The sequence below is a fragment of the Canis lupus genome, chromosome 1, assembly GCF_011100685.1.
Source record: "Canis lupus familiaris isolate Mischka breed German Shepherd chromosome 1, alternate assembly UU_Cfam_GSD_1.0, whole genome shotgun sequence".
Taxonomy (NCBI): domain Eukaryota; kingdom Metazoa; phylum Chordata; class Mammalia; order Carnivora; family Canidae; genus Canis; species Canis lupus.
Window position 1 is genome coordinate 37,329,823 of NC_049222.1, and position 11,735 is coordinate 37,341,557.

Below are 11,735 nucleotides of genomic sequence, written 5' to 3' on the forward strand. Positions count from 1 at the left end.
CAAATGAAATACCATAACTATAAAACCTTCCACTTATTAAGTTGCTTCTTATGAAAAGTTCAAAAGAAAACCTAATAATCTTTAATAAACAACATTCCAAATTAGAGTGCTAACTCTGTGAAGGAAAAGACCAGAACATTCCCTTTTATCAAAGTCTGGACAGTTCAGTGGTAGCTCTCAATAAGCCCTTGCAAATATCACAGCCTGGAACCATTTGGTCCTAGTTCAGTTACTTTCACAGTGAACGAATAATAAGGAAGCCTAGAAATCTAAAGCTCTGCTTGGCAGAAAGGTACATGGGAGTGAGGCTACTTTAACACTCTTTTCTTCCACATGGATGGAAGTGGCTACTGAGAAGAGAAAAATGCATAGAATTCTTGATGGGTAGCCCATGTATACTGACTTGCATGCCCTGCATAATTTTAAAAAACGAATCCAATACATGCAAAATCCTGTTAGGTCAATATGTTTAAATAGTTTCTTTCAAGACAAAAGGTTTCCTATTTTAGACTATTTGAAGCCATTTAAATGATCATAAATTGTCATTAAAAATGTTGCTTCCAGTTGCAAGAGGATATGTTGAGTTTATTTTTTAAAGATTTATTTGCTTGAGAGAGAGAGAGAGAGAGCACACATGCACACATTGAGTGTGGAGGGCAGAGGGAGAAGGAGAGAGAGAGAGTCTTAAGCAGACTCTGAACACAGAGCACTTATGTGGGCCTCGATCTCATGATCTGGAGATAACAACGTGAGCCAAAATCAAGAGTTGGATATTCAACCGACTGTGCCACCCAGATGCCCCTGTTGAGTTTATTTATTTTTAAAAAGATTTTATTTATTTATTTATTTATTTATGAGAGAGAGAGAGAGAGAGAGGGGGGCAAGACACAGGCAGAGGGAGAGAGGGAGAAGTAGGCTCCATGAGGGGAGCCTGACATGGGACTCGATCCCAGGTCTCCAGGATCACACCCTGGGCTGAAGGCGGCACTAAACCGCTGAGCCACCTGGGCTGCCCTGTTGAGTTTATTTTAATAACGATTCCTAATTTGCTACTAAATGAAAAGAAAATGCTATGCACAGTTAAGGATTACTGATCTAAAAAGTTACCATAGAAAGGCAGTAAGCTATAGGAGAAAAACTGAATAGAAGTTAAATAGGATCTGGTTTCTCTTTGATTTACCACATCTATCACAAGCACATTTTGGATAACTTAAAAAAATTACATAAAATCAAAATATGCTTATTGGACAACTAAGCTAACAGAAATATAAGAATTAAAGAAGTTAAATACTTTTTTAAAGCCCTACCTTCTCAAAACAGCACTAAGAATTGGCATTTATTCTGTTACACCTCCTTAGGCATTTTAGAAGCCTACATAAAAATGCATATGTACTCCACAAATATTTGTAAACTTGTTTTATAAAATGGTCTTTTCATTTAACATTGTATCTTAACAATCTATTCATAGAGGATCTTTATATTTATTTATTAATATACACTTAGACTCTTGCATTCTTTTTTGCTATTATAAACCAGACTTTAGTGATACTTATAGCTTTGGATACAAAGCCATATGTGAAAATATTTTTGTTGGATAGGCACGTTAAAGTGGAATTGATGGCCAATTCCAAAAGACTCAAAAAATTTATTAAGATACTTGGACTCAAAAAATTTATTAAGATACTTGGATCCTGGTGGATTTTGGTGGGTCAAATTGCCATCTAAAAATGCTGGAAATTTTAACTACCAATGGTTAAAAATGTCTGCTTCTTTGCACATTTGTTAAAATTTAATTTTTTGCCAGTCTGATAGGTGAAAGGAGGAACTAAATTTTCATTTAGTCTATATTTTCCTGACAGTGAACTTGAGTATCATTAATTAGCCATTTAGAATTCTTCTGTGAATTGGAGGGTGGTACCATTTCATTATATATGGGTTGATAAACACTAATCTTTTTTTTTTAACCAAACAATTAGGAGCTACAGGAGAGGTTAATAAAGTCAGCAAACCTAGTGGCTTTTGTGGGGGCAGGTGTGAAGAGGCAGAGGGAGAAGGAGAGAGGATCCCAAGTGGACTCCATGCTCAGACTAGAGCCTGATGTGGGGCTCAATTTCACAACCCTGAGCTGAAATCAAGTCAGACACTTAGCCAACTGAGCCACCCAGGTGCCCAAACCCAGTGGGCTTTTATCTTATCTTCAATCTTCAGAAACCTAGATTCCCACCACTCTATGCCCTTATTCATGGACTTCTTTTCTCTTCCTTGCTTGTGATTTTTATTTCCAAATGAAAAAGGAGTCCCAAGATAATACTGAAAAGACTATGGTTGGTTTTATAACAGAATCAATGAAAGTGAACAAAAAGATAGGGCAAACTTTCTTCTGTTATTTTCCTTATCACTCAAGTCCCTTCAACATTTCAAGTAAGTTCGTATTTGATTATCCAAATCATTTACTTATTCAACAAAAATGCCAAGAACTATATTAGGCACTGGATATACAAAGATCAAAAGATATACCCTCCTCCTACTCCCCAAAACATATAGTCTAATGCATGTTACAGAATATGGAGAAAAACGAAAAAGATGGTTTATACTGCTGATTTGACCTAGATGCAATTTAAATGAATGTTTTATTATATCATCTTAATGAGTACTATACATATTCTACTGCTCTTTTTTAATGTTTCTATCTCAAATGCATAAATGAAGTTTGGCTCAACTCCGTTTTTCAGAAGATTATTCAATATGGCCACATACTAAATGTTCAGTTTGTCAAAAAAAAAAAAAAAAAAAAAAGGTTAAAACATGAAGGGATGGGTTATATACAGGCAAGGATAGAGGAGATCACAGAAGGAGGCACAAAAGAGATTAGGATGAGGAACTGTGCACAGAAATCTATCCCTATGCAAGGTGTTAACAAAGTAACAAAGTATGAATATTCTCCAGAAAGGTAACCTGATAGCCCGAGTCCAACTTGGCTTATTTTTTAGCTATATCAGTAAACATACAAAGTTAAGCTGGAATGATATGTATTTGCTAGCAGGGTGCATGGGAATGGACATCCCACAAAAATGCTGGATCACTTAATATATTAGATTGATAAAGTTGTATTTAATTATAAGCACCTTTGTCCTCTTCTGAAACTCTTGTTCCTTTCATTGTTTCCACCCCTTCTTTGAATCTCTGTTCCACCAACCCTGCCTTTGTGATCAAGTCAGTACTTCTGGTGTTCCACTCATGAGATAAGCAGTGAAGAGTATTATATCATTAATGAAGAATACGGATGGGATTGTCCTTCTTTATAGCAAAGGAATCATAAAATATTCTTTATAAAAATCTTTGTTCCCTTGCCTGTAATTTAATCAACAAAACCAAACAAGCTACATATACAGGTGGTTTTTCTACTTGGTGGAAAATTAACCGCAAAGTTAAAAGCTCTAGGCTTTTGGGCAGAAGTCAAGGCAACAAAAAATAGCAGATACCCATTAGCACCAAAGGCCAACAAAGAATATTTCTTGTGAAGTCTGGCCTAGAGGTTGTCTAGCTTCATAACTAAAGATCAGAAATGTCATGCAGCCTCTTATCTACTCTAAGAGTGTTAAATGTGTTAAAAGGATGGAAAACTCACTTTTATTTCTTTGTCATATATTCAGTAGAAGAATTCTAATAATAAAGCAATCAAGTAGTATTGATTTAGACTTTGATAAATGCTTCCCCTCCATAATGGGACTCAATATCTTACCAGGTTGTTCGTAGAGTAAGGTACTGCTTTTCAATCCCTGAAGTCTTATTATTGGGGCAAGAGAGAATAGGTAAAATCTTTGAGTATGGTGTAGAAGATACACAGTTGTTGGCTTCACTCCACTCCCTTCATAACTATTTCCTATTGCTGAGAATCCTTGTTTAGGGAAGGCAGGAAAGGAAGGGGAACAGATCTGACATCTCCCTACCATAGCAGCGAAGTGCTACTTGCATTTGATTTATATAAATAAAACTAGTACTCTATGACTTTTCAGTCATAGCACCAGGTATCGTTGCTTTGTATTATAGCCCTTTGTCACCAGTCTTTTTTCGTGGAGCCCTTCTATTTTCTCTTTTAGTTAATCTGTCTACTTCTCTCACTTTTTCTCCGCAGTATCAATGGATTCTCGTTATGCTTTGCTCCACTGGTAGAATTAAGAGCTAAAGTGGCTGCCTGGGTCTTGAAGAACATCAGGAAAATGAGTCAAACAGTAGAGATGAGGAATGTAGTCTTATTTTTCACTGAATATTAGAGAGAATATTGTTTAGAGACTACTTTAGGTCAACATGCAGGCCGTATCTTTAGAGATTTTACGTGTATTATATATAGTCCGTATATGTGAAATACATAAATACTAGTACATGTGAAATGTTTCAAATCATGGGGCTGTAAGCTACTTATCAGTTTAAAGTGAAATCAAAATGAAGTCGTTTTCTGAAATCTGCCATTCATACTCATGCTAAAATTTCTTGAAGTAGTACAGCACAGTGAAAAAAATATTACAATGAGCATTACATGGATATTGGTGCCAGATAAAGTTGACATAGACATTAAGTAAGTTTTCTATAAAAAAGTTAGAAGGGCCATTAGACTGAGGTGCTTGTAAAGTTTTTCAAAAAGCAAGGTTTAAATCTGCAAGATTAGAATTATATTCCTTTCCAAATGACTTCAATCACCACTCTGTTCTACAGTGTATAATACTGTTCACTATTTTAGTGACTTTCTGTAGATATGAAAGACATTTATAATTAGGTAATAAGATGTGAATGCTATATAAACATCATGTTATAAAAATGATCCTGTAACAGAAGTTAGGATGTGGAAGAGCAAAGAAAGATTGAAAGAGGAATAGATTGAAAGATGCACTAATGTCCTCTTGTTTTGAAGTGAGGAGATAACAGACACTGTCTACAGCTAATACTTTAAGAAACAAAACCTATGTATATTATTGAAAGTCATATAGGTGATCTTTCTAACTAAAAATAGAAACTGATCACAGTGGCAAGGCAAATAAGGGAGAATGAAGGACAGCATTTCTTTTCATTGTGTGCCATTCCATTTTATTCTGAATTTGTTCTTCTGTGTAAATTATTGCTGCTAAAAAATGAAATACTTCTTGTCTACCCTTATTTCTTACAGATGGACAAGAGGTTCAGGGGGATGGGCAGGAGGCCTGTAATTCTGGGACCTTTTTACCTTGTCACCTCCACAATACAATCAGCACTGTGTTTATGGCAAACAAACTGACCCTCTGAATTCTGACAGTGCTCTAATGCTGCATACCTGCTGTGTCTCTTACTGCGCTAGGGTCAAATGGATGCCTAATCTGAGCTATCTACCACAGATGAGGAGTTTCAGCTTTGTGGGAGGTAAGGCAATTACATCTGAAACAGAGCACAGATTTTATTTTAAACTTCCAGTTATTATATGGATTGATTTTTGCAATCAGTAAAACATACTACAAAGGTCTTGAGATTAGAGATTTTTTTGAATATCTTATCTGACTAAAAAACATCCTGTAAAGAAGATAAATTTATACAACTTAGTCACTGCCCCACCTCAAAAAAGGACTATGTTCTCTAATCAGTAACATGATCAAATATTACATGGTGACAGATCATCGATTTTTTCTTTAGGTTTTCATGGTAGGCTTGTAATTTGCAAATAACATGAATGTTCAGTATAAAATCATTTCTGTCTTGGTATTACCTGACTTTTGTTACTTTTATTCTGGACTTTTCTTTTTGAAAGACAGCTAACTCTTTGAATGTGACTGTGCTATCCATAGTAGTTTCTGCTGAGTAAGATCAGTTAACATTGTTTTATTTCTGTTTGCACCTGTTCACCATGCTAAAAACCCATATTGGTAGTGACAGATACAATTTAGTGCAGTTATATAGCTTGTATGATTGGTCTCATGAAGTAGGAACACTTCTCAAGCTAATGCCTGGGGCAAGTCCTGGGTTCTTCAAGCATTCACATGTTACTTGAATGAAGTGCAATGGATGCCACATGTGCGGTGGGAAATCTTACAAGTGCACTAGGTCCTAAAAATATTATTCTGTCCCTTTAAACATTTGCATAATGATTTCAAAAGAGATAGGTTAGCAACTGTAGAAAAAAAAAAAGGTTAAAAATTTTATTGGCACCCAAAGGCTTTTAGGGATATTATTTAACTGCTTATCTGTTTATCCGTCCATCCACCATTATCCATCCATCTATCCAGATATCCACTACTTAACTGAGTACCTGTTATAAACCAGGCATTGTTCTAGATGCTGGGGATATAGTGCATAAAACAAGTTCTCACCTCATGTACAATGTCCTTTCCATATTGTAATGGAGTTTACACCCTGCAAATATAAGTTTTTCAGAACAGTAATTTCAAAAAGATAGTTTACATATTACAAGTATCTACTGGGTGTTTGATTTTTGTAAGCCATTGCTAACTTCCATACCAGACTCCTTAACAGTTCAGAATTATAAAGTGCTAACTTGGCCAGTGAACAGAAATTGTTTTTTGTGATTATAATTATACTTAGTCATAACATTTTCTAACAAAAACATACAATTGCATTCTAAAATTACCAGTTAATGTTCATATACAAGTATCTTATGTAAAAATATTTAGATAAGTATATTTAAATATAATTGTTTGTGGATTATATTCACCAAATTATTTCAGGCTCAGTCAGAATTTTGGAATCAGTTTTTTTCCATCCAGATGTTTGATTATATTTAGAAAGTACAAGAGAGACTTAACAAGTCACCCTTGAATAAATGAACAAAAACTCAAAAAAGAAGAGAAATAGCAGGTAGCTACACATACGATTTGACACATGGTATTTCTAAAAATCTTGGGGAGTTTGAGTGTAGAAATATAGTTCTTTTTTTTTTGTCCCTTCACAAAGAGGCTGTGTTAAGACAGCTCTGTTAACAATAGTTTTATTTGTTAAAAATGCAGATTCCTGGGCCAGATCCCAGGTCTAATGAGTTAAAATTTAAATGGGAACGGGGCCTGATAAAAATCTTTATTTTAGGAAGTAGGCCAGTTATTAGACACTCAAACATTTGAGAAGATGAAGCAGTAGTGCACATGTGTAGGATGGGTGGGAAGGCTGCTGTTTTCTGTGGCTATACCCACGTAGCATATTTTCTCCTGGATAGAAACTTCATATGACATAAAGAGCCATGGCCGTCATAGGGTCAGGGTTTCCACTGACAAAAATGCTTTGTATGAAACCTATCCAAACTTAGAACACAGGGAACATGCCACGTGGGGCATATGTTCTGCCAGGAAGCCTACTTCACCATCCAAAACGCCTGGCAGTTGTCAGAACTTGCAAGGGGAATTTTGTTTACTTTGTGAAATGCCCAGTAGGTTCCAAGGGTCATTTAGGAATACTGTCACACAGACATTAGGGTAGATACAGTCTTTAACTTACATGTATCCACTAAAGGGAACATTGTCATCTCAATATTCAGTTTATCTGACCAATATTCTATGGTTCATCAATAAGATTCCTTATATTGTGAAATACCAGTAGGAAAAAAAATGTCTTATATTATTAAATATTATTTTTATGTTTTCCAAATATCTTTTATCCAAGACCAGCTAGATAATTAACCACTATGTGTGATATATTGTCTCTCCTGAGAATCTTGACAGTAATACTAAGTGAAATAAACATTTCTGATAATACAAAAACTTCAATGAAATTAATTACTTTTCATTATTGTTTAATAAAGGCCAGAGATTTGATAATCAACATAAAAGAACAAGTCCCTAGGGTTAGTAAAAATTTGAACTAATATTTATATAATTTCAAAGTAATGCTTTAATTATTCATACAGAGTCACCTTTATTTTACAAATGATTACTCTCTCAACTTCACAATACATGATATGACTATTCAGTAGGGTAGTTTCAGATGCAGTGAGGGTCTGAGAAAACAACAGGCAGATGCTTCAAAGAGGAGGTGGCAGACAAGACAGAAATGTGACAGACGTCAGAAAAGGGGACAGGCAGCAGAAGGCAGAAGTGGCAGGCACAAACGGGGACAGTAAAGGCAGGGAGAAGCAAAAGTAAATATGGCAAGAAGAAGCAATGTGAGGATGTGAAAGATGAAACTTACAAGTATAGTGGGTACAATATTCAGTCATGTTTAATAAAAAGGAAATACAAATATACATGCATCTATGACAATAGAAAAATTAAGTTTAGTAGACTCTGTAATCTTGTAACTTTTTATAAGATGCTTTGATTAATTCATGTATGTGCTCATCAGAATGTAGGAAAGACAGGAAGAAGTCAGAGCGTAACAGTATTTGTACACTGATATTCCTGTCCCAACAGGACAGTGAGTGTAACCATCCTGATCTCTCTCCTGTGTGTCTAGAAAAAGTGCCATTAAATGAACAGGTGTTTGGGTTTGATGGGCTCCATGACTCAGTTTCATAGAGGCTGTGCTGTTTACTGGTAGCTAGAGCAATCACTTCCTAAACCTCATGGCATGAAGCCTGACGCAGCAGTTCTTTCTCACTCGTTCCTTACGCTGTTATGAATGCTTTTATCTAAGGGTCAGCAGCCCTTCTTAGCCACGGATGCCATCAGTGGCCCTTGGGATGCCTGAGGCTAAAGGAAAAGACAGCAGAAGAGAAAGAAGGGCTTAGAAAGACTATTTTTAAGAGAAGGAGGGGGAAAGTGCAGAATTAGGGAAAAAAGGGAGAGGGAATCTGGCAGGAGAGCAGTTCTTTGGGTGGGGAGGAAGATTGAGTCTGACCATCAAATGCCTCATTAGGGCTGGTCAGCGGATTGCACCACAGACCACCTTCCTCTTCACTTAGCAACTCTTGGGCATTTGATTTAAAAATACACATTTATCCAGGGGATTCCCAGAGGGAGCAGGACTACACGACTCCTTGAAGTCATGACCCTCTCATCACTTGATCACAACAGTTGTGTTATTCCCACACTGCTATGCAGTTCCCACCCTCCCATTCTTCTCTCTCTCCCAAACTCTGGTGGTTCCCCAGGAACTAGTGCTTTATGGCCAACAAACTTTTTTACACTTTTAACCTTTGGTGGAAATAATGTGTTCTATTTCCTTGCTTTAATTAGAACCTGGCTGTCCTTTGAGCACACCACTTTCTCAGCAGGCCTCTGGATGGAGGAATTCACTCTTTCATATTCCTTGCATTATGAGTATGGGTATCCTCTGGTCCCTCATGGAGGTTTCAGATAATTATTTCTCATTTTTTAAAAAATTTCCATTCTTCTGGGCTTCATGAAACCCGGTTTTTCCCTAACTCTACCTGTTGCTGTCATCATTTACTGAACACTACCTTTCTTTTTTTTTTTTTTTAATTTTTTAAAATTTATTATTATTTTTTTTGAATACTACCTTTCATTCATGGAATAATCTTGGTGACTAACTCTATACCTTAACTCTAGATATGATACATTGTCCACTTGAACAACTCCTTCAACATTTAAGTCTTACCACTTCATCTTTTTTTTTTTTTAATTTTTATTTATTTATGATAGTCACAGAGAGAGAGAGAGAGAGAGAGAGAGAGGGGCAGAGACATAGGCAGAGGGAGAAGCAGGCTCCATGCACCGGGAGCCCGATGTGGGATTCGATCCCGGGTCTCCAGGATCGCGCCTGGGCCAAAGGCAGGCGCCAAACCACTGCACCACCCAGGGATCCCACCACTTCATCTTCTATCACATTATTTCTTCCACCTCACTTGGGTCACTTGCTTCTGCAGTCACATCTGAAATACTAAATACCTGTCCTTTTCTGAAAGGATAAGAGAGCCCAGCCTCTGACAAGGACACTTACTCTTATAGCTTATTTGCTCAGTAACCCAATCTCTCCTTATTGGACTTCAGTGAGATCTCTACTTTCTCTCTCATGGCTTCATACATCATTAAGCCAGTAACTCTGAATTTTCTATCTCTTGTTCCACATAGCAAAACTCTGCTATACAGTTCTATTTGGATGTTTTAGAGATTTCAAACACAGATGCACTCCTCTTCCAAATACCTTGTATCAGTAACTGTACTATTATCCAACTGAATTTTCACATCAGAACCCAGAGGGTCCCCTACTAAATCTCTATCAATCCCTCCAGCATTCTATCTTACTAATCAACTTTACTTCAAATATCTCATGACTATATCCATTTCTTTCTATCTCCACTACCCCTGACCTCATCAAAGCCACCATCACTATTGCTGTAGCCTCTTGATCTGGTCTCTCCTAAGTTTTTCTATTTTTTTCTACTCCTACTAATCTAATTGCCACACTGCACAAAAGGGACCTTTTAAAGATTCAAATCCGATCATGGTACTTCTCTGCATATAACATGTAATGCCTTTCTGTTTATATGGAAAGAAAATTCTTCAGTCTTCAGTGGCCCTTAAGCATCTGGTCTCTCTGTGGTTTCCGGACTCATTTCATTCACTTGTCCTTTGTGCCTTCTACACTGCAGCCACTGAATTCCACTGTGTGACTTCTTGTCTCAGGTACTTCTATGTATTGTTTTTTGTTTGTTTCTGTCTGGCAGGCTCCTCCACACAGGACCATTTTTCTCTTTTTCCCAGCCTGGTTAATTCATTCATCCTTTAGACATCTACTTAACTGTCATTCCCTCAGAGAAGCCAGGTCTGATTTTCTTTTGTAGGGCTTATCACAATTATATGTAAATTATTTGTGTATTGTCTGTGCTCCTACTCCAACTCAAATTCTGTCCCCCACCCACCACCCCATTACCAAACTGTAAAATCCACAAGGACAGCGATCGTGTCTGTTTTATTCAGGAGTGTATGCTGTGTCTGTGAGGCCCAGCACACTGCCTGGCACACACTATGTATCCAATAAATAGGTATGGAATGAATGAATGAATAAATCAGTGAAATTCATTCCAACTTTGGGATTCTGGTTATCTCAACACACTAGAGAGTAATATTAATATCATTGATACCTTCAGGTTTTACTCAAAAATGGTAGGAATAAACAGCAATTAGACATACTTTAATTTAACCACACTTTTGTCAGGAGGGGGAGCCCTAACTCTTGAGAGTTTCAAATTGCAGTTCATTTTCCTCAAAAAATACAATCTTTAAAAATAAAGGATTTTTAATTCTCAGGCCTATATTTCCTACTACAATCATATATTGATTTGTCCTTTGTCTAAATTTGGTTAGGGGGATCCCTGGGTGGCGCAGCGGTTTGGCGCCTGCCTTTGGCCCAGGGTGCGATCCTGGAGACCCGGGATCGAATCCCACATAGGGCTCCCGGTGCATGGAGCCTGCTTCTCCCTCTGCCTGTGTCTCTGCCTCTCTCTCTCTCTCTCTCTCTCTGGCTCCCGGTGCATGGAGCCTGCTTCTCCCTCTGCCTGTGTCTCTGCCTCTCTCTCTCTCTCTCTGTGACTATCATAAATAAATAAAATAAAAAAAAATAAATTTGGTTAGGAATAAAAAAAAGCATGTTTAAGGTAAGCAAAGAACAAAAAAGTCGTGAGAAAGTTTTTCATTACATAAATGCCCCTTAGATAGAAAGTCCAATTAGAGATCCTGTTTGGATTTCAAAAAAAATTTTTTTAAAGATTTTATCTATTTATTCATGAGAGACACAGAGAAAGAGACAAAGGCAGAGGGAGAAGCAGGCTCCATGCAGGGAGCCCGATGTGGGTGGGACTTGATCCC

General features: G+C 37.0%; 1 protein-coding gene across 3 annotated transcripts in view; it reads right to left on the reverse strand.

Annotated features, from left to right (window-relative positions):
• The window catches only part of SHPRH (SNF2 histone linker PHD RING helicase), a 94,201-nt gene that overhangs the window by 11,693 nt on the left and 70,773 nt on the right, over nucleotides 1-11,735 (reverse strand). The window lies entirely within an intron of this gene.